The sequence below is a fragment of the Lolium rigidum genome, chromosome 3 (assembly GCF_022539505.1).
Source record: "Lolium rigidum isolate FL_2022 chromosome 3, APGP_CSIRO_Lrig_0.1, whole genome shotgun sequence".
In the NCBI taxonomy this organism is placed as follows: domain Eukaryota; kingdom Viridiplantae; phylum Streptophyta; class Magnoliopsida; order Poales; family Poaceae; genus Lolium; species Lolium rigidum.
Genome location: NC_061510.1, coordinates 316,878,487 through 316,903,176, shown reverse-complemented (window position 1 = coordinate 316,903,176; position 24,690 = coordinate 316,878,487). Strand labels below are relative to the sequence as shown.

Sequence of the window (24,690 nt, the reverse complement as noted above, 5' to 3'; positions counted from 1 at the left end):
TGTGTGTAAAGGTGACTAGTGCGTGCACCGTGTGGTTCTTGTCGTAGGCTATGATCATGATCTCTTGTAGATTGTGGAGTTAATTATCATTATGATATTATTGATGTGATCTATTCCTCCTACATATGCATGAAGGTTACAAGTGTGCATGCTATGCTAGTACTTGGTTTAGTAGCGTTGATCTATCTTACACTAAAGGTTACTAAAACATGAGCATTATTGTGGAGCTTGTTAACTCCGGCATTGAGGGTTCGTGTAATCCTACGCAATGTGTTCATCATCCAACAAAAGTGTAGAGTATGCATTTATCTATTCTGTTATGTGATCAATGTTGAGAGTGTCCACTAGTGAAAGTGTAATCCCTAGGCCTTGTTCCTACTACTGCTGCGTTACTACTGCTTGTTTACTGTCCTGGGCAGAGCACTTTTCTGCCATCGCTACTACTTATTCATACCACCTGTATTTCACTATCTCTTCTCCGAACTAGTGCACCTATTAGGTGTGTTGGGGACACAAGAGACTTCTTGCTTTGTGGTTGCAGGGTTGCATGAGAGGGATATCTTTGACCTCTTCCTCCCTGAGTTCGATAAACCTTGGGTATCCACTTAAGGGAAACTTGCTGCTGTTCTACAAACCTCTCGCTCTTGGAGGCCCAACACCGTCTACGAGAAAGGAGGGGGAACGTAGACATCAAGCACTTTTCCGGCGCCGTTGCCGGGGAGGAAAGGTAAAAGGCTCTCATACTACGGTCTCAGGTAAAGTATTTTTCCGGCGCCGTTGTGTGTGTGCTCAAAGCTATTTCCTTTAGATCCTGCAATTGCATCTTTTTGTTTCTTGTTTACACTAGTTTGGCATAATGTACAAGAGTGAGCTTCTTATTCTATTTCCTGATTTAAAACATGGATTGTTTGATGCGAAACTTAAAAAACCTATGAAATCTTATTTGCATGCTGGTAGTGATATTAGTATGAACGCTTTGAACACCATTGTTGATAATGATATAGAAAGTTCTAAGCTTGGGGAAGCTGGTTTGCATGATATTTTTAGTCCCCCAAGCATTGAGGAGAAAATTTTCTTTGATGATACTTTGCCTCCTATTTATGATGATTATAATGATAGTGGTATCTTGGTGCCACTTACTATGGAGAGTAAATTTTGTTGTGATTATACTATGCCTCCTACACTTGATGAGAATAATAATGATAGCTACTTTGTTGAATTTGCTCCCACTACAACTAATAAAATTGATTATGCTTATGTTGGGAGTAGTAATAATTTTATGCATGAGACTCATGATAAGAATGTTTCATTTGATAGTTATATTGTTGAGTTTTCTCATGATGCTACTGAAAGTTATTATGAGAGAGGAAAATATGGTTGTAGAAATTTTCATGTTACTAAAATGCCTCTCTATGTGCTGAAATTTTTGAAGCTACACTTGTTTTATCTTCCTATGCTTGTTACTTTGCTCTTCATGAACTTGTTTATTTACAAGATTCCTATGCATAGGAAGCATGTTAGACTTAAATGTGTTTTGAATTTGCCTCTTGATGCTCTCTTTTGCTTCAAATACTATTTCTTGCGAGTGCATCATTAAAACTGCTGAGTCCATCTTAATGGCTAAAAAGAAAGAACTTCTTGGGAGATAACCCATGTGTTATTTTGCTACAGTACTTTGTTTTATATTTGTGTCTTGGAAGTTGTTTACTACTGTAGCAACCTCTCCTTATCTTAGTTTTGAGTTTTGTTGTGCCAAGTTAAGCCGTTGATAGAAAAGTAAGTACTAGATTTGGATTACTGCGCAGTTCCAGATTTCTTTGCTGTCACGAATCTGAGCCCACTGCCCTGCAGGAAGCTCAGAAAATTATGCCAATTTACGTGCATGATCCTCAGATATGTACGCAACTTTCATTCAATTTGAGCATTTTCATTTGAGCAAGTCTGGTGGCCTAATAAAATCCATCTTTACGGACTGTTCTGTTTTGACAGATTCTGCCTTTTATTTCGCATTGCCTCTTTTGCTATGTTGGATGAATTTCTTTGATCCATTGATGTCCAGTAGCTTTATGCAATGTCCAGAAGTGTTAAGAATGATTGTGTCACCTCTGAACATGTTAATTTTTATTGTCCACTAACCCTCTAATGAGTTGTTTCGAGTTTGGTGTGGAGGAAGTTTTCAAGGGTCAAGAGAGGAGGATGATATACTATGATCAAGGAGAGTGAAAGCTCTAAGCTTGGGGATGCACCCGGTGATTCACCCCTTCATATATCAAGAAGACTCAAGCGTCTAAGCTTGGGGATGCCCAAGGCATCCCCTTCTTCATCGACAACATTATCGAGTTCCTCCCCGAAACTATATTTTTATTCCATCACATCTTATGAGCTTTTTCTTGGAGCGTCTGTTTGTTTGCTTTTGTTTTTGTTTGTGTTTGAATAAATTGGATTACATCATGCTTGTGTGGGAGAGAGACACGCTCCGCTGGTTCATATGAACACATGTGTTCTTAGCTCATAATATTCATGGCGAAGTTTCCTCTTCGTTAAATTGTTATATGGGTGGAATTGGAAAATGATACATGTAGTAATTGCTATAAACGTCTTGGGTAATGTGATACTTGGCAATTGTTGTGCTCATGTTTAAGCTCTTGCATCATATGCTTTGCACCCATTAATGAAGAAATACATAGAGCATGCTAAAATTTGGTTTGCATATTTGGTTTCTCTCGAGGTCTAGATAATTTCTAGTTTTGAGTTTGAACAACAAGGAAGACGGTGTAGAGTCTTATAATGTTTACAATATGTCTTTTATGTGAATTTTGCTGCACCGGTTCATCCTTGTGTTTGTTTCAAATAAGCCTTGCTAGCCTAAACCTTGTATCGAGAGGGAATACTTCTCATGCATCCAAAATACTTGAGCCAACCACTATGCCATTTGTGTCCACCATACCTACCTATACTACATGGTATTTTCCAGCCATTCCAAAGTAAATTGCTTGAGTGCTACCTTTAAAATTCCATCATTCACCTTTGCAATATATAGCTCATGGGACAAATAGCTTAAAAACTATTGTGGTATTGAATATGTAATTATGCACTTTATCTCTTATTAAGTTGCTTGTTGTGCGATAACCATGTTTACTCGGGGAACGCCATCAACTCATTGTTGAATTTCATGTGAGTTACTATGCATGTTCGTCTTGTCTGAAGTAAGGGCGATCTACACTGAGTTGAATGGTTTGAGCATGCATATTGTGAGAGAAGAACATTGGGCCGCTAACTAAATCCATGTTCCATGGTGGAAGTTTCAGTTTTGGACAAACATCCTCAAATCTCTAATGAGAAAAGAATTAATTGTTGTTGAATGCTTAAAGCATTAAAAGAGGAGTCCATTATCTGTTGTCTATGTTGTCCCGGTATGGATGTCTAAGTTGAGAATAATCAAAAGCGAGAAATCCAAATGCGAGCTTTCTCCTTAGACCTTTGTACAAGGCGGCATAGAGGTACCCCTTTGTGATACTTGGTTAAAGCATATGTATTGCGGTGATAATCCAGGTAGTCCAAGCTAATTAGGACAAGGTGCGAGCACTATTAGTACACTATGCATGAGGCTTGCAACTTATAAGATATAATTTACATGATGCATATGCTTTATTACTACCGTTGACAAAATTGTTTCATGTTTTCAAAATCAAAGCTCTAGCACAAATATAGCAATCGATGCTTTTCCTCTATGAGGACCATTCTTTTACTTTCATTGTTGAGTCAGTTCACCTATTTCTCTCCACCTCAAGAAGCAAACACTTGTGTGAACTGTGCATTGATTCTTACATATTTGCATATTGCATTTGTTATATTGCTTTGCATTGACAATTATCCATGAGATATACATGTTATAAGTTGAAAGCAACCGCTGAAACTTAATCTTCTTTTGTGTTGCTTCAATGCCTTTACTTTGAATTATTGCTTTATGAGTTAACTCTTATGCAAGACTTATTGATGCTTGTCTTGAAGTGCTATTCATGAAAAGTCTTTGCTATATGATTCAGCTTGTTCACCCATGTCATATACATTGTTTTGATCGCTGCATTCACTACATATGCCGTACAAATAGTATGATCAAGGTTATGATGGCATGTCACTCCGAAATTATCTTTGTTATCGTTTTACCTGCTCGGGACGAGCAGTAACTAAGCTTGGGGATGCTGATACGTCTCCAACGTATCGATAATTTCTTGTGTTCCATGCCACATTATTGATGTTATCTACATGTTTTATGCACACTTTATGTCATATTCGTGCATTTTCCGGAACTAACCTATTAACAAGATGCCGAAGTGCCGGTTCTCGTTTTCTCGCTGTTTTTGGTTTCGAAATCCTAGTAACGAAATATTCTCGGAATCGGACGAAATCAACGCCAAAGTTCCTATTTTCATCGGAAGCATCCAGAACACCCGGGAAGGACCGGAGGGGGCCACGGGGCCACCAAACCCTAGGCTGGCGCGGCCGAGAGGGGGCCGCGCCGCCCTATGGTGTGGCCCCCCGTCAGCCCTCTCGCGCCGCCTCTTCGCCTATATAAAGCCCCCGGATCGGAAAACCCGATACCAATTGACGAAACTCCGGAAAGACTCCGGGGCGCCGCCACCGTCGCGAAGCCAAGATCCGGGGGACAGGATCTCTCGTTCCGGCACCCTGCCGGGACGGGGAAGTGCCCCGGAAGGCTTCTCCATCGACACCGCTGCCATCTCCATCGCCACCGCTGCCATCTCCACCGCCATCTTCATCACCGCTGCTGCTCCCATTAGGAGGGAGTAGTTCTCCATCGAGGCTCGGGGCTGTACCGGTAGCTATGTGGTTCATCTCTCTTCCATGTACTTCAATACAATGATCTCATGAGCTGCTTTACATGATTGAGATTCATATGAGTTTTGTATCACAATTCATCTATGTGCTACTCTAGTGATGTTATTAAAGTAGTTCTATCCCTCCTGCATGTGTGTAAAGGTGACTAGTGCGTGCACCGTGTGGTTCTTGTCGTAGGCTATGATCATGATCTCTTGTAGATTGTGGAGTTAATTATCATTATGATATTATTGATGTGATCTATTCCTCCTACATATGCATGAAGGTTACAAGTGTGCATGCTATGCTAGTACTTGGTTTAGTAGCGTTGATCTATCTTACACTAAAGGTTACTAAAACATGAGCATTATTGTGGAGCTTGTTAACTCCGGCATTGAGGGTTCGTGTAATCCTACGCAATGTGTTCATCATCCAACAAAAGTGTAGAGTATGCATTTATCTATTCTGTTATGTGATCAATGTTGAGAGTGTCCACTAGTGAAAGTGTAATCCCTAGGCCTTGTTCCTACTACTGCTGAGTTACTACTGCTTGTTTACTGTCCTGGGCGAGCACTTTTCTGCCATCGCTACTACTTATTCATACCACCTGTATTTCACTATCTCTTCGCCGAACTAGTGCACCTATTAGGTGTGTTGGGGACACAAGAGACTTCTTGCTTTGTGGTTGCAGGGTTGCATGAGAGGGATATCTTTGACCTCTTCCTCCCTGAGTTCGATAAACCTTGGGTATCCACTTAAGGGAAACTTGCTGCTGTTCTACAAACCTCTGCTCTTGGAGGCCCAACACTGTCTACAGGAAAGGAGGGGGAACGTAGACATCAACACTCTCAAAAATGATCACATAACTGAATAAATAAATGCTACTCTTAAACACTCTCTTGTTGGATAACAAACATCATTCATTGTGTAGGGCTACAAAAGCACACCTCAAGCCGGAGTAAACAAGCTCTACAACGTTCGGAATTCATATTAAAGTAACCTCTAGAGTGTATAATAGACCATTGCAATTTAGAACGAGTACTACCATAGCATACACACTGTCACCAATAGCTATGAAAGGGGGAATAGATCACATCAATACTATCATAGTAATAGTTAACTTCATAATCTACAACAGATTACAATCATAACCTACGCCAAGTACTACATAATGCACACACTGTCAACTTTACATCATGGAGGAGAAATAGACTACTTTAATAACATCACTAGAATAGCACATAGATTAATAGTGATACAAAGCTCATGATCACATAAAGATCACATCATGGGAGAGAGAGATGAACCACATAGCTACCGGTAGAGCCCTCATCCTCGGGGGAGAACTACTCCCTCCTCATCATGGGAGATAGCAACGATGATGAAGATGGCGGTGGAGTCGATGGAGATGGATTCCGGGGGCAATTCCCCGTCCCGGCGGCGTGCCGGAACAGAGATTCTGTCCCCCGAAACTTGTCTTCGCGATGGCGGCGGCTACGGAACTCTTCGTGGAATATCGTCGATTGTTTTAGGGTTTTCGCGTCTTGGAGCATATATAGGCGAAGGGGCGATGTCGGTGGAGTCCCGAGGTGGGGTCCCCACCTGGTGGCGCGGCCAAGGGGTGGCCCACGCCCCCCTAGGGTGTGGGCACCTCGTGGTCCCCCTTCGTCTCTCCTTCGGACTCCGTGAAGCTCCTGGAAAAATAAGAACGTGGCCTTTTGTTTCGTCCAATTCCGAGAATATTTCCTGTGTAGGATTTCTGAAACCAAAAACAGCAGAAAACAGAGAACCGGCGCTTCGGCATCTTGTTAATAGGTTAGTGCCGGAAAATGCATCAAAATGATATAAAGTATGAATAAAACATGTAGGTATTGTCATAAAACTAGCATGGAACATAAGAAATTATAGATACGTTTGAGACGTATCATGCATGCGCACCTGATGATAGCCTGATCGAAGGTCGAGCTTGGTGAAGAACCGCGCCCCGTGGAGCTCATCGAACAGCTCGTCAACCACCGGGATCGGGAACTTGTCCTTGAGCGTGAGGGCGTTGAGGGCGTGGTAGTCGATGCAGAAGCACCACGTGCCATCCGACTTGCGCACCAACAGCACCGGCGCGGAGAACGGGGACGTGGAGATCCTGATGATGCCCGCGGCCAGCATGAGCGCGCACTGGCGCTCCAGCTCGTCCTTCTGCAGCTGTGGGTAGCGGTATGGGCGCACCGCCACCGGCGCCGACCCTGAGAGCAGGTGGATACGGTGGTCACACGCGCGTGGGGGCGGCAGGGCATGTGGCTCCTCGAAGATGTCGCCGTGCTACTGCAGGAGGTGCGTCAGGAGGGGGTGCTCGGCGTCGTCGTCCCCGGAGACGAGCTGAAGCTGCGGGGCGGGGACGGCGCCCCCGAGACCCTCCCAGCGGATGTGGCGACCCTGGCACCAGAAGGTCATCGTCAGGGCATCGAAGTCCCAAAGGATGGGGCCGAGCGTACACAGTAAGTCGACACCAAGGATGAAGTCAAAGCAGCCCAAGTCGATGTCGGCGCACGTGATGACGAAGTGCTCGTCGCCAATGGTGAGGGGTACGTGCTGGACCACCCCATGGTAGTGAAGACGGTCACCGTTGGCCACGCGGAGGTGATCCCCGCCTGTCGGCTGTAGCGCGAGGCAGCGCATAGTGGCGGCGGGGAGTAAGTTGTGCGTGGATCCCGTGTCCAGCAGCGCCACCAGGGTCTCGCCATGGATCGTGACCGGTAGCAGCATCGTCCGCTCGTGGCGGATGCTGGCGAGTGCGTGTAGAGAGACGACGAAGGCCGTGGCGGCCGCGGTGGTTGGCTCGGTCGGCTCGGTCGTGGTGGCAGCCGTCCCGGGCGTCGTGTCGCCCTCCTCCACGTCGACTGTCTCCAGGTAGAAGAGGCGCGGGCACACGTGGCCGGGCGTGTAGGGGTCGACGCAGTTGAAGCAGAGCCCAAGGCGGCGGCGTTCGAGCTGCTCTGCCGGGGTGAGGCGGCGGAACGTGCGAGTAGCCGCGGGGGCGGGGCCGGCCGATCCCGGTGGGGCGGGGCGGGTGGCAGCCGCGGTCGTAGGAGTAGGCCGAGCGGCGCGGCCGCCGCGGGCCAGGGGTGCCTGCTGAACCGCCTGGGCGCGACGCTCATAAGCGCGCGTGTAGTGCATCGCCGTCTGGAGGTCCTGCGGGGCCTGGAGCTCTACGTCCACGCGGATGTGGTCAGGAAGGCCGCCAATGAAGAGCTCGACGCGCTGTTGCCCCATCACCCCGGGCGCATGGCAAACAAGGGCCTGGAAGCGGTCGGCGAAGTCCTGCACCGTGGTGGTGAAGGCCAAACGCCCGAGTTCCGCCAATCGGCTGCCGCAGATCGGGGGACCGAAGCGGAGAAGGCAGAGCTCGCGGAAGCGGTCCCATGGGGGCATGCCACCCTCGTCCTGCTCGAGGGAGTAATACCACGTCTGGGCGGCGCCGCGGAGGTGGTACGAGGCGAGCCAAGTCCGGTCCGAAGCGAGGGTGCGCTGCCCTCGAAAGAATTGCTCGCATTGGTTGAGCCAGTTGAGGGGATCCTCGACGCCGTCGTACGTGGCAAAATCAAGCTTTGCGTAGCGTGGGGGAGCGAGGCCAGCGAAGGGCTCCGCAAAGCGCGGGTACGTCGGCTCCGGGAAGGACGGTCTCGGAGGGTCCCCGGCAGCCGTGTAGATGGGAGGAGGCGCTGATGCGGCCGAGTAGACGGGCGGAGGCTCCGTCGCAGTCACCCACACCGGTAGCCGGGAGGGCGACGGCGGAAACGGCACCCGCTGGATGGGGATGCCCTGGGGCAGCGAGGCGGGGCCGGCGCTGGGGCCCGGCTGCCACGACGCCCACGGCGGCGGAGGCGGCGAGGCCGGGGGCGGCACGGGCACGCCCTGGGCGGGCGGAACCGCCGACGCGGTCGGGTAGGCAGTGAGGGGCGGCGGCAGGGATGGCGAGGTCATCCCCTGCGTGCCGATCAAGTACAAGCGGATGCCCTGGACTGCGGTGGCAAGGTCGCGGATGGCCATCGAGACCTCCTGCTGCGAGAGGAGGGGAGCGGCGTCGGCGGCCTCCGCCATGGACGCCGCGACTCCCGTGGAGGGCGGCGGTGAACGCGGCGGTGCGGGAGGCGGCGGGTTAGGCGACGCGGAGGAGGTGGTGGTGGGCGGCGAAGACGACATGATCGAACACGGACAATCTGATACCAAATTGGTAGAATCAGCGTATATACCAGGTCTAGGGCGGAGATTGTAGGGGAAGGAAGGGGCGGTGTGCGTGCGGAGGCGAGGGCGCCGGCGGCAGGGCGCCGTCGCGCGGCTTGGGAGAGGCGGCGGCGCGAGGCTGGGGCGATGGCTAGAATTTGGGACTCCGACTCCTTGAGGAGTCGGCAACAAAATATGTTTATTGCTTGATTGTTCTGGTCGATTACAACTTGTATATATAAGAGAAATCTGCTGATGGGCTAAGCCCCTAATCTGCTAATTGGACTAAGCCTCTAACTAAGCCTGGCCGGTGGGCCCCCTCCGGTGGTAGACCAACCCGGTCATAACAACTTACTTTACCAAATCTCGAAGGGATCAACTTAACCCATCCCTCAGAAAAGAGTTCTCTTTGGTGAAAAATGTCATAGTGAAAAATCAAAAATGACACGAGGCATGAGTACAAGAGCTCTTCTAATTGGAAACAAGATAACCCGCCTAACTACCCGTAGAGTTCTTCTTCCAGTAGGAATAATTTGCATGACATTGATTTTGTCGACCGGGCTGAAGATGGCCACGTGTGCTTGATTGAATTAGGACACAACATGCATCGATAGTCTCGCTTCTGGCGGTAAGGCAAGGATGGAGGAGGCGATGTGCAACACGCAACGACGGCCATCTGGCACGCTGCAGTGGTTCTAGCTATGCCTCTCCACTCGACGGTTCAAGTAGACACTTCATGTTTCCCTTCTCATATCTCAATAAACCTTCTAGTGCCAACATTTTTAGCAACGTAGCCGGTTACGCTTGTCCTTGTATGGGTATTTTACGATCCTGAGACCTACCATTTCCAATATTCTAAAAAATAAACATTCCCTCCCTCCTAAAATTGATATAGTGTCTACATACATCTTAATTTAGACAAATTCAAAAATGAACAAGGAACCAGAATAATCCAATTGCACAAGTTACTACTAATCTGCTAAGCCAACCTACCCTCTTTTGCCGCACCATGTATTTGTTCTGGCTCCGTGATGACAACGATGCATAGGCCATTTTATCGCTGCTGGATCCACCCTTGCTTTGTATGGACATGGTTGGGATCGATCTTAATCCTGGTGTATAAATTACAGAGATATAAAGTTCTCATGTACTATCTTAACCTACCCTGACGTTCAACTCAATTAATAAGTCATGATCATCCCTTCAACCAATTATTACTAGTAATTTGCACAGAGTTTGCTATCTTGCCCATGCCCTTTTGAGTTCCAGGATTAGTTAATAATTAGCCACTAATTACTAGGTCTTCAATAAAATAAGACAATTTCTCTTTACACTGAACTTGCTAACCGTCATTTTCATTTCAATTGGTGTTGTAGGCTTTTTCTTGTAATTGTACTTATGGAGCCAGTATTTGGCCGGGCTTACATATATCCTTAGGACCATATATTCATTCTCATTATCATCGCAACACATCCCACGTACCCATAATCTGAACGATATAGCTATATTTCTATTCTTGGTACTACTGAAACATTCCAACAGTAGTATTCGAAACGATAATGCATCTAGCTAGGAGTTTAGTTACGGTTAATATTGGCTTTTGAATATTGGTTTATAAGCCACAAGAGCACCTGATTTTGATTTTGGCTTTTGGTTTATGATATCACCTAAATATATCTAGTTCAAAGACAAAAGCTAAATGCAAAATCAGCTATTTAGCCAGAAATCCAATTTGGCTCATAGGTGTAGATGAACCCGTTGCTCAAAAGACGTATTTCAAATTGTTCAAAAATTTGAGGAAAAAAATCCAGGCATACATCCAGATATTTTATGTTTACACACAAAGATTCGCAAAAAATACATTTTATTTGGCTTATGTAAAAAAGGACATTTTCGGTTCTCCAAACTAGCTTTTTCACAAAACAAATTATATTTTTACAAAGATCATAAAAAATATTTTTTCACAAAAAATTATGTGCGCCCAGTTGTACACCCAGTTTTTCTATATTTTTTGACATTCTGAAATACATTTAAAATACTTTTTCATAATGGATAATCTAGTCCTATAATCCAAAACACCATATCCCTATTTATCTACTTTTGTGATTTATAAGTCAAAGTCCAAAAAGCCAGAAAAGGCCGAACCAAACGGCCCATGCAAGGTGCTTCTAGATCACTATTGAAGTATTCAACACCGTTGGAGCTGAATCGCTTAGCTTTCTTTTATTCCCTCACAAAGAGACACTCTCGCATTAGCCAAGGATCGATTGTCTACGCAATTTTGTACCGGATGGGAGAGGATTTTCCATTGGAGGAGGTGTTGCAATGTTATGCAGTTTCGCGATTTATCCATGTTCGTTTCAAAGTAAAGGGCTGACTAAAGATTAACACAATAATTCCTAAATTTCTCAGAATTAAACTAATAAATGAAAGAACTCTATCTTCAAGGGGTGCTAGAACACTATTTGTGAGCAGACTGACAATGTGAATGCTATTAAATCATGACTAGTGTCTAGAGACTCTCATGTTGCGGCACGTTGGCTTGGGCCTTGCAACAAACATATGATTCTAATTGATGCAAAATTGACCGTTTGGGCCACTACGAAAATAATAATATACAACAATAAAAGCGCATAGCTGGATATTGTGAGATGTCGTGTATCCATGTTGATTTGTCCCGATTTTGTATTATTGTTTTAACTCTAGTTTCCTAAATGACAACCATTTTCTAAATGATTGGATCAATATACAATCATCTCCATCGTTGCATTACTTCATATGTAGTATAACATAAGGAATAAATTTGCACTAACATTATACTAAAGATGCACATGTTCAAAGGGTAAAAATGTAGTTATGTCTGTTATATGCATTCAAGGTGACTAGTATAACCCATTTTTTCTTCATTCGATCGTGAATTAGCAAAATCACTATTTCTTGGATATAGGAAAAACAAGTGAAGAAGGTCTATGGCTCTACACAGTAACTAGAAGTGCGCAATTGTTTGAGGCTGATAAATTTATGTCTATACAGCATCCTACAATGCGGGTTTATGCATTGTTTTCAAATTATCTAGGAGCTTTATGACTTTGAACCGACTGCATAATACACAAGCTGTGGTTGAGAAGGAAGAAGCCACTTTACTGAAGAAAAAAAAACTTTACTGAATCTCAATTTCTTTGAGGACGTCCACCACCGCCTATCCGTGTATTGAATGTATGTGTAAATGCACATCGAGTGCCGAGATGATATAAATAACCTCTAAAGGGAACGAACATTTTGGTGTAATTTAGTTAGACAAGAAAAGAAAAAAAAGCCCGTGCATACCACAATGCGTCAATTACTGGGTGTACCAATGGGCTTGGGAAACATCGAGAATTCAATTACCACAGGGTGAACTTGCTGAAGTAATCTTAGCGTATGTAACATAGCGAATCCATGGTGCAATCAAAGTTGTACCATCCTACCGGGTACCAGTGAACACAAGGCAGCAATGAAGCAAAGTATTAGTACATTAGGACATGATCTTGAGCAGCTACGACATGTCGAGTTTTGTAAATACACTAGTGGTTGGGGCGCCCCATGGGGCGCCTCCTCACCGGTGTTCTGCGTACCAATATGAACAACATGCAAGATGGCACTTAATAGTCACACAGTGTCTTTTTATACACAGGTAACTCACAAACAAGGTAGTAAAAAAAAGATAGTGGCATGTGGATGACTCCAATGGATGAAACAACATAAAGATACAACAACACAAACTGAAATTGCATTGTATGGAATCCAGAGTTACATCGGAGGTAGAGTACAATACATGTAATTGACATATTTTTCTAAGAAGGTATAATACATCATAAATGGTGGATCTAGATGATCTAACAATTTGAACCAATGTTGGTGAATTTGACCAATGTATTGTTCGATTGTTCCCCGCTGCAATATCTGCAAAGCATAAGCAGTGGGCAAATCAACCGTCAGAGCTTTGACAGTACACAAATTATCCTATCTTGCTACTTCATGGCAAAGCAATATCAGACAACTAATTTCAAGAATTGGCTTAAGATCACTCTTGGTGATTTGGTAGCAAAAGCTGCGGAATGGTCTGCTGCTAAATCAGAGTCCATCTTCTATAGGCACATAACTTGTATAATAGGTAGAATCAGTCTGTTAATTTTTCAACAAAGATTCTATAGGTTTTACAAGCCACGAGATTATCTACTTAGTATCCTGAGGTAAATAACGGAAAGTTTAAAGCTATGTTGTAAAATCGACAACTATATAATCAGCAGCAACTTAAGCATGATAATTTTGAAAAATTGTCTAGCTCACATAAACAAGATAAAACCTAGGAAGTAATGAAACCAAACATAACAATGTGGTGCAATTTGCACTAACTTAAGTGCCCATAGTGCATGTCCAAGATCCGGCAATGCTGGTTCTCATATCATTGGCGGATGACTAAGTATTCAGTGTCAACTTAGAGCACTGAACGGCACTTTAATACCTAAATATTAACTAAACAGGAATATGAAGTCCTAAGGGCATCTCCAACGGGGCGACCCATCCCGCGCCCGCGCGTCCAGATGGGTCCAGCCGGACAAAAACCCGGCCCAACGCGGGGACGCACCGCAAAAGCGGACGGCCACGGCGTCCGGAACGACGCAAACCCGGCCCAAATCTGGGCTAGGTTTGCGTGGCCGCGGATGGCACGCGCCGTCCGCTCGCGTCCGCGCCGCTGGTCGCCTCGTCTCCCTTGGGCCCACCTGTCGGTGACCGGGGAGACTATTAAATGGGGAATGGAGGGGATCTGGCCCTCCACTCCAGTCCCCACTCCACTCCCCGAGCAAAAACCGCCGCCATGGCCCCGAAGCGACGGTTCGCTCCCGGAGCGAACGACGACGAGGCCAGCAGCAGTCGGCGGCCTCCACATCGGAGAGGCCGCCCGCGGCGGTGCGGCATTGCCGCAACCGCCACCTCTCCTCATCGAGCCCAAGCCGGAGTCCTCGGAGGAGGACCCGGACCTCCGCGCCGCCCTGATCATCTCGGCGGCGGAGGAGGCGAAATGGCCGCAGCTCCATGCAGCCATTCGCACCTCCGAAATGGAGGAGGCGGCGCGGGGGGAGGTGGAGGAGGCGGAGGGCTGGGAGCTCTACGCCCAGGCCCTCCAGGCGCGACGGGGGGAGGAGGAGGAGGCGGCGCGGCGGGAGGAGGCCAGGCGCCGCGCCGAGCGAGGATCGCCGCCGGGGCAGCGGCGGCGGCGGGAGGACAGGCGGCGGCGCCGGGAGGCCGGGCGCCGCGCCGCGGGAGAGACGAGCGCCTCGGGGAGGAGGCGCTGCTCCGTGCGCCGGCACAGCGCCGGGTGGCTCCGGACCCCCACTCGCCGTGGGAGGAGGCCCTGTGGTCTCCGTGGCCGGAGTCCCCGGCGCGCTCCAGCCACGACAGCGCGTCGCCGCCCGGGGTGGACGACGACGATGTCGCCGACGACACCCACAGGGGCTAGGCGGCGCACCGGCGGCCACCGCGCCGCCGACCAAACCCTAATAGAGGGTTTTTAGTATTAGTTTAAATTTAAAAGCCCATATAGGGGCTTCTTTTGTTAGTTATTTGCCCAAAATAGGGCTATGTATAAATTTGCCCAAAATAGGGCATATGTTTTAATCAAATTTCGTTTAAATTTGCTTTTTTTCTTTTATTTTCGTGTTTCCGGATTATGCGAAGCGTCCGCGCGTTGGGGGCAGCGCGACCCAAACAGACACGCGGACGCGGGCCACTGTCCGCGTGTCCGGCCGGCGACCCAAACGGCCCAAAACGGACGCTGGGCCGCGCGGTTGGAGATGCCCTAATGTTCCTGAGAGACAACCACATGACATGGAGAAGGAAGAGGAGAAGAAAGAGACACAAAGTTAAGGTTAAATTGAGAAAAACCAAGGGAATTACTGGAGTTCAGTTATATGGTGAGAAATCACATCCAAAGGCTAGCTGCATGATGAGTGGTCTGGGTAATGTGAATGGATAATATTGCGCAAGCTTTTATGACTACGTAATTGAGAACCAATAGATTGTAAACAAATAGAAGGGTTCTTAGTGGTAAATGGCATTGTCAGCTATTCAGAATGTGAAGCTACTCCATTCTCTTGATGCTACTACAAATATAATGAAACAATAATGTAGAGAGCAAAAGACATACCACGAATACGAGGGGAACTACGTGAATAGAAACCAAACCTGGTTAAGAAGTAATTTTACATGCCACTTGCTTTGAACATCAGAAACTGGCAAAGCAAAACATGAGGGCATCCAGTAAGTCAGCTAGAAATAAATTAGATGGTATTAAAGCAAATGCAGTACAAAGTTCTTGAACATGGCAACCACTTGGACAATTCCTTCCAGGCACACTCCCTGGGAAGGAATGGGAACGACACCATGTGATGACGCATCCCCATCCTGGCCGTCAACATTGACCTCATAATCCACAGATCCGCTTCAGACCGTAATTACATCATAGGACATGTAACAACAAAAAAGGTTATACTGAAAAAACTCTCACCTGCACTAAGGCCTCTAGCATCCTCAATGGTACCTCCGATTTCCCCAACATGAGAATATCTGACATAGCACGCATTGTATCAGTTTAATCAAGTCATGGCAACAGGAAAGAGAGTAAAATTGGCAATCGGACTATGTTGGCAAAACAAAGAAGTAAAATGACAGAATAATTTAACCCAGTTGAGTAAGTGCCTAAGTGGAATTGGCAATTCAACACAAACAGAGCAACTATGAAGTCTTCATGACAAGTTAAAGAATTTCCATGCGTAGAACTAGAAAAATTCTCTTGATTGTGCTACAACTGCAATTATACCGTAACCACAGTATATGCTATGCAGATGACCAATGTATTAGAAGCAGCAGCATGTGAATAAAGACTAAACCAAGTTATATAAGTAATTCTTACAGGCCATTGTCTTCGAAGGAGCTTACAAACTCCTGGGGAAAATACAATAAGTTGGCCATAAACAAATTAAATTTCACTACAATAGATAGTCGTGTCCAGATTCCATATGTCCCAAGTGGTGACCTTTCCCCTAAACTAACAACCGGTGCCGCCTTTTAGACGCCCAAATTTAACCTCCTCTTCAAGGAAAAGGCGAAGTATTTTAACAATAGGAAAAATAAACTGCATGATGAAACTGCTGACTAAATAGGTACGCTGCTGGAACACGCACATGCATGCAAAGAGAGACCATTGTTCGAGCAAACCAGCAAGACCCAGACAAATGGAACCAATAAAAGAAGAACCATCATACCTCAACAATAAATTGCGAATGACTTCACTGGCATGGCAGGAGCAAGGATCAGCGGCAACCGCGCAAGTATGAGAGCCATAACTGAAACTCTGAAAAAAAAATCAGTATGAAAACCATCTTTGTAAATTATGGAGAAGGAAGCCATATCTTTCATAGTTATATATTTAAGAAGCGGCCCAATGCCAATGGCACAACATCTGTCTGATATAGCAATAAGTGGGTAGCAACATAATTGACGTAAATCCTTTAGTAATAAAAAGAAGGTAATCATTTGCATACATATGAGTTTAGAATACACTGAAGTGACACACGAAGGCTGGTTATTTGATATATCCCAGAGTTTCACCTGCAATTATAGACATGTTAGCAATTGGTTGGATTTACGCCGGAAAGTTAATAGCTTCTTCAATGCAAAGTTCGTGCCATTTTATCAGTTCCACTTGTTGAAATAAAGTGCATAAAAAGTAGATCATAAAAAAACAACGAGATCACTCAGAAAGCAGTGTTCATTGTGTGGATCACATGCTAAGCTTTCAACCTCTGCTTTTGATAGACTTTCAACCAGATCTTGACCGCACAAGAAGAGAAACCAAGGCTCTCAATATGAACTCCCAGAACAAAAAAGAGAAGGTGATAAGCAAGCTGTTATATAATCTGTATGATCACCTTTAATTAATGGCTACACAAAGCGGATGAGACCTGATACTTCACTTCAACAAAGAATCCCATAGCGGCATCATAACTGTTGCTGTTTATAATATTCACTACACCTGAAATACGGAAATAAACTCTATATAAATCACGATACATCAAAATCAGGGAAGTACAATTGAAGAGGAATCACAGGATAGGCCCCATATTTCTTTTCTTTTGTCTACAAGTAGTAGAACATCACCTAGGTGCATGCCGCCCAACACTAACCTGATGGTGGTTTAATTGTAGGATTTAGCACCTGACACATCAGTAAGTAATACAATAATTTTCTCAAGCACGAACAAAATAGAAAGTGCAATAATTCTGAACAGAGTGTTGAATTAGGCAAAACAAGTCATAGAATCCAAGAAGTCCAAACATATAATTCTAGTTTCTTTCAGATAAAATTTCTGGAGAAAACAACATGAATGTTTTGAGCAGTACGAGTACTTGTTGTCAATTTACATGGATGCAGACAATTAGACATGGATTGCTTCTCCATGGCGAAGAAGCCCCAAATTCTCCATGGTTTGCTGCTTCTGCAAAATAAGTGGCTTCTTCAGTGGAGAAAGGGTGAAGAATAGGAAAAGGGGGACAGAGAGATGCAGGGGAGGAGAAAGGAAAGGGACACGGCAGGACGGCTACCTGTAGTCAAGCTCCCGACGCATCTTCGTCAAGCATTGGTACCGTTGGCTCGACCTCCCTGAACGAGGATGGTTGCAGCAGATCTAGATGGAGTAGATGTTGGGTGACGGACAACCTCAGCAGGCTTCAATCTAGGCAGGATTACCTACACGGGGAACTCGCCGGCTCCCGCGCGTGCAGCAGCGCGGCGGCCGAGTCGGGACCGTCGACCACCGGTGCGTGGGAGGCGATGGCAGAGAGGAGAAGAAGGGGCGGGAGCAAGAGAGTGCAGGGCCGTGAGCGTGGGAGAGCATGGGTGTGGCGGCTAGGGTTTCGACGGGGCGGATGTTATCACACTCTGTGACAATCGACGGTTCTCTCTCTCATCGAACGGTTCAGAATAGTTCTCTCCTTGCCCACCCAACGCTCGACACATGGCTTGCTCGTGAGGGAAACGCCCAGCCCGTACTTGGCCATCGTGGAGGGCTGTGAGATGGGGCAAAGGGGGTTGCACTTGCTTGTTCTCAATTAGGACATGATCTTGAGTAGTAATTTAGGATGAGCAACTTTTCTGTCCGTAGATTCATGCTGAATGATCGAGTTATAGCCTTTTTGGTGGAGGTCTACTAGCAGCAGTATTCATTGTTCCTCACTGTCAGTGCAGTCGTCCTCGTCCACCACCAACCAACTCGACTCTTCGTTCTCTTCCACTCTGTCCTCTAGGTCTCGGCGGCGAGGAGATGACCCGCCGTCGCAGCCCGCGCCTCCATCCCCAGATCGGCACCAGTGAGGAGGTAGCCGGAATGCCCCTCCGCCGCCTCCATCCCCAGATCCACGCGAGTGGGAATGGCGTCGGGATTACCCGCCGCGGCCGTCGCCGCCGCGGCAAATCGCCGGCGGATCCTGAATCCATGCCGCTCCACGAGGACATGCTCCGGGAGATTCTCCTCCGCCTCCCGCCACAGCTATCCTCCCTGCTGCGCGCCTCGGCGGTCTGCAAGCATTGGCGAGGCCTCGTCACCGACCCCCGCTTCCTCCGCCGCTTCCGCGCCCACCAAGGGAAGCCGCCCCTCCTCGGCGTCTTCGAGGCCAGCAGCCACGGCATCAATTTCAGGTCCATCTTAGACCCTCCAGACCGCATTCCTTCGGAGCGCTTCGACGTGCAACGTCAAATTGGCGGCCGCACTGGCACTGGGATCCGTCTGCTCGGGTGCCGCCACGGTCGCGTCCTCCTCTTGGACCTGAAGCGGCATAAGCTCATTGTGTGCGACCCCATCACCAGCGAGCACCAAAGCTTTGCCGCTCCACCAGTGTTCAGAGGGTTATCGATCTATGGAGCTGCTGCAGACCAGGGCCACGTGCACGGCAGCTGCCACTCAAGCTCATTCAAGGTTGTCTTGATGTCCCTCCGTGGAGGCGGAGACGAAGACGAGGACAACAATACTACACCCATCGCTTGTGTATACTCTTTGGAGACTGGCGTTTGGGGCAATATCATCGCAGCAGCCGATCAATGTGAGCTTGCGGATAGTAATCCTGGAATCCTTGTTGGCAATGTCCTTTACTGGTCATCTAAGAGTGTGAGTAACACAACTATTTTTATTGATGATCTCACGGACGACATTGTTGAGTTTGATTTGGATAGGCAGAGTCTAGCTGTGATCAAGGGTCCTCCATGTCTTAATTTCTCCCTCAGACATCAGATAATCAGGGCAGAGGATGATGCTCTTGGTCTTGCTATATTTTCGCGCGGTAGATTTGAAGTGTGGCACAGGATGGTCAATTGTCATGGTGGTACTACATGGTTGCTGCACAACGCCTTTGAAACGCATACTCTTCTTGGAATCCCTCCTCGGATTAGAGGGATGAAAATACTCGGGTATGATGAGGATAATGGTGCAATTTTTCTATTTGTGGACGCCAATGTCTACATGGTTCAACTTCTGTCCATGCAATTCAGAAGACTTTATGAAAGCTGTTATCCCATCAACTGTCATACTTTTGCAAGTTTCTATGCACCAGGTGATTGCTCATCCTTAGACCTTAGTCCTTGTATTGTGGTAGTGACCAGATCCGGTGATGTTATATACAGTACATGGTTGATGGAATACCTTCGTTGTGCTTCTTGTAGCTGTATTGTTTTTTATGTCTCTACTCTTCAGAGGTACCAAATCAAATGTCAAATGAGGAACTCAGTTGGCGAGTTTGGAACCTCAAAGCTAGTTATGTTAGTACTATCTGTTTTTGTATTGCTATTAATGTTATCTCCACAATAACAACTTGCCCTCAATATTTACCTTCTGAAATAATAGTTCTTTTATTACTTATTGAAAACCCTTGCTACAAGCTTCCACCACACAAAAAATAAATTCTATTTCTCGTCTCTAATAGATAAAGCTGAACAACAAAGTCACTTTTGTTGCTAGAATTTATTAGTATAGGCATGTTTCAATTTTGTCTCCTTGATACGTGGCAAAATTCTTAATGCTCTTTTTTCCTGATCAGGTAGAACTTTCATTGTGAAATATCTACATTTTACCATTTCCGTAAATGGTTTTGGCATTTTAAAACAGATGTAATTTAGTTTGTCTTTTGTTAGTATCAAAAGTGGGTTTTAAATAGAGATTTTTTTCTCACGTTATGATTGTCAGTTCATCTATGTAACTGGCTGACTATTGCATTGTCTTATCCATATATCTTTTATTGATTGACCTGCTTCTTATGCTTCTAGACATTGCAATTCCCGATGACGCAATGGAGTTGGAATATTGCACTGTGCATAGAAATATGGAATGATTGTTGGTCTCATGTGCTGAGCTGCTGGAATTGTTCAACAGGTAGGAACATCTCCTGCATACTTTTAAGAATATTTGGCCATGCATATAGTTCTTCCTTTGTTTAAATGTTCAGAGCTGAAATCAAAACATTAGTGGCATTCAAATAAGTTGCAGTGTCAAAAGGCTCCAGGATTTTGTTCGTTGTTATAGGTAACCCTAGGAGATATAGCCAGGAATATGATATCTGATACTAGTGTGTTTTACAACTTTGCACAGACATCTAGTTCATAAACCTTTTCGAACCATGTCTTCTGTATTTATATCTACTAAGGGATTGGCAATTTTGTTTTCTCCAGGTGAAGTAATGGTTGCTGCAGTTCCCACCATTTTGTCGCATTGCATCAGTGCACTTGGCAGTTTGTATATATGCTTTCCGGAAGAACATGCTAGTCTATCAAAGTTCCTAATGTAAAAAGATGTGATATTGATATCTAATCAAGGGAAGTTCGGCCTTCCCAACCTATAATTCTATAAAGGTTTGGTTGTATCGTTTCTACACGGTTGTGCTTGGTAGCTCTTCTCAGCCATGGAATTTTGGAGCACATTTCTACTTTGTCAACCATCATCAAACATTGAAAAAAGAATGGCAGAACAACCGCTGTTACAAAGTACTTGGTTAACCATCATCAAACAGAAAGGGGGAGCTCCTTTTCATATGCAGACAGTATCGGATATTAACGAAATCCAGCCGCCGTTACAAATTACTTATGTTCTTCAAGAAAGTTGTCACTTATTTTGATTGATATACATATATCATGTAAATTATTGGTTAACATTGAATCATATCATCTATCACAACTGGCCAGAACATCTCACAGGAACCATCTCCATATATTTACCAGAAAATAAAGGCTTGGCTTTTCTAGAAAAGAAACTAGGAAACCTCAGTCAAAGAACCATATTATACCAGAAATAAAGGTATGGTTGTTCCAGAAAAGAATCAAGGAAACATCACTCAGAGAACCGGTGCTTGTCTGCTGTATACTAGAAAGTAGTACGGAGGATGTCAAGACACTGAACTGGGAATTCCCTCGGCTGAACTAGTACTAGCTTGAGCTTGTTTCATATTTAGTCCAAATTTTAATAAAGTCGAGACACTTTTGGTGGAATGAAGGTAATATAAATTCATTACGTGTGAGCAGAACCATGTTTCTTCAGTTTAGCTGCATGGATAGATGTACCATCACATTAGGAGCTAGAATACACCGGCAAACCAACCTACAGTGGTAGAAGAATAACATCGGGCGGCACAAGGCACATGTTCGTGCCATCAGTTCCTCGGCCAGTTGGTAATCTTGCTACGCGAAGCGGGGCAGCAAAGAGCTTCACGTTTCAGAGGATACTGGTTAGCAAAAGTAATCTTCCTTTTCAAATTAGGATGTCTATAGTTTTTAGTTGAAGTCAGACATTTTAAAGTTTGAGCAACTATATACAAAAAAATATGAATATCTGAAATTTTAAAGAACATAATATGAAAATATATTTCATGATAGATCTAAAAAATATTAATTCAAAATTATAAATGCTGATATTTTTTCTACATAGTTGATCAAACTTTAGGAAGCTTAACTTTATCTAAATCATCAGGTTCCTTTTCTTCTCTCACAAAGACACACGCTCGCACTAGCCAAGGATAAATTATGGTCGTTCAATCGCCTCGAGTGTCGACGCGATTGCGTATCGGATGGGAGAGGAGTTGTAGCAGCGAACAAAACACCACCAAAACAACACCTAATAAAATTAATTTTCTCCAAAAACAACGCTTATAAAATTAATATTTCTTGAATATAGAAAAACATGTGAGGAAGGTCTATGCAGTAAATTGTTTGAGGCTAATAAATTTTCCTGTACATCATCCTACAATGCAGGTTTATGCATTGTTTTCAAGTTATGTAGAAGCTTTATGACTTTGAACCGACCGCATAATACACAAGCTGTGGTTGAGAAGGAAGAAGCCACTTTACTGAATCTTAATTTTTCTGAGGGCGTCCATTACCACCTATCCGCGTATTGAAGATGTATGTAAATGCACATCGAGTGCCGAGATGATATAAATAACCTCTCAAGGAAACGAACACTTTGGTGTAATTTAGTTAGACAAGAAAAAGAAAACCATGCATACCAGAATGCACCAATTACTGGGGTATACCAATGGGCTTGGGAAACATCGAGAATTCAGTTACCACAGCTTGAACTTGCTGAAGTAATTTTAGTGTATGTAACATAGTGAATCCATGGTGCAAGCAAAGTACTACCAGACCATACGGTATCACTGATACATCACCAGCTACATGTTGGTCCATTGTGCGTGAACACAAGGCAGCAACGAAGCGAAGTATTAGTACATGAGGACAAGATCCTGAGCAGCTAGTAATTTAGCTTGCTAATTGTCTGATGAGCAACTTTTCTGTCCATAGATTCATGATGATTGATCGAGTTATACTCTGGAGTTTTTTGGTGGTGGTATCACTAGCATATACGGAGTAGAAGTATTCATTACGATTGCAAATTTTAGGAATCTCGTTTTAGCATATAGCAGTAGTACTCATTGTTCCTCACGGTCAGTGCATTCGTCCACCAGGAACGAACCTGACTCTTCCTTCCCTTCCACTGTCCTCAAGTCTCGGCGGCGGAGGTCGGAGATGACCCGCCGTCGCAGCCCGCGCCTCTGTCCCCAGATCGGCACCAGTGAGGAGGTATCCGGATGCCCCTCCGCCGGAGCCGCGCCTCCATCCCCAGATCCACATGAGCGGGAATAGCGTCGGAGTGACCCGCAGCGGCCGTCGCCGCCGCACCAAGTCGCCGGAGGATCCTAAATCCCTGCCGCTCAACGAGGACATGCTCTGTGAGATCCTGCCCCGTCTCCCGTCGCGGCCATCCTCCCTCATGCGCGTCTCCGCTGTCTGCAAGCACTGGGGAGGCCTCGTCACCGACCCCCACTTCCTCCGCCAGCCACTTCCGCACCCACCAAGGGAAACCACCCCTCCTCCGCGTCTTCGATACTGGATAATCAGGTTCAGATCCACCTTTTTTTTTGAGGAAAAGCCACCACGGCAACTTTATTGATTAGAAAATAAGCTTACATCGTTTGCCAAAGAGGTAATAATAAAATCAGGTGGATCCTCATGCCAAACAATTGACTGAGGTCCCTCCGCTTTACAAGCCAACATATGGGCCACAATATTGCTTTCCCTAGGGCTATGAAAAAACTTAACTCTGGCAAAATTACGAGCTAAGAAGGAGCATTCCTCGTAGATAGCTGCAGCACCTCCCAGTGAATTGCCTCCATTCCGCATTGTTTCAATTACGTCCATACAATCACTATTAACGATTAAATTGTTGCACCCCACCTGCCCTGCAAGTAACAAACCATCGCGAAGGGCTCTTGCTTCCGCAGTGGCTGCATCGGCAATACTTGGAATCCCGCAGCAGGATCCAGCTATAAACATACCTTGCTCATCTCGGAGTACAGCCCCCGTTGCGCCTGTAAAATAATTCGCTGAGAAAGCCGCATCAACATTTAGTTTTACCCACCCTTCTGGTGGTTTTTCCCATCCATGCCGTCTGATGCTCAAGGCTCTCTTGCACGACTTGGAAAAATTCATTGCCATGGCCAATATCGCCTGTGAGCTTCTAGCCGGCTTCTGGACTGTTTCTTCTCGAGAAATTCTTCTCCGCTCCCACCACATATACCAACAAGCTGAGATCATCAATTCCTTTAACCCCAAGTCCTCCCCATATGAAAAATCCGTATCATTTTTCCTTAGCAAAAATTCGAGGACCGCTGACCCTGCCCGGTCAGTAGTACATGCATCTTCAATAGTAGTCAAGATCCCAAGGTTTTCCCATATTTCCTTTACTCTAGAGCATTCAAAGAATAGATGCTTTGTATCTTCGCAATGGATCTTACAAACAGGACATACACTGCTCTGGATAATGTGTCTATTGGCCAAGACGCTGTTACAGGGAATGGTACCATGCAACAACCTCCAGGCAAAAATTTTAATTTTAGCCGAAACTTTTAACTTCCATAACTGATGCCAAACCGGATTGATATCTGATGTGCCCAGAGCATTAGAGCGAATCAATTTACGTCCATGTTGATGATCCCACTCCGCAAAGTACGCAGATCGTACAGAAAAAATACCATTTTTTGTGAGATTCCATGATACAAA

The 24,690-nt window shown here is 45.6% G+C and overlaps 1 long non-coding RNA gene across 1 annotated transcript; it reads right to left on the bottom strand.

The window, feature by feature from the left end:
- Positions 1 to 16,849: 16,849 nt before the first annotated feature.
- On the bottom strand, positions 16,850 to 17,894 carry LOC124703763. The gene is made up of 3 exons (XR_007003246.1): positions 17,700 to 17,894; positions 17,028 to 17,593; positions 16,850 to 16,928 (listed from the first exon to the last, which is right to left on the bottom strand). It is a non-coding gene; the product is annotated as an uncharacterized LOC124703763 (long non-coding RNA).
- Positions 17,895 to 24,690: the final 6,796 nt, after the last annotated feature.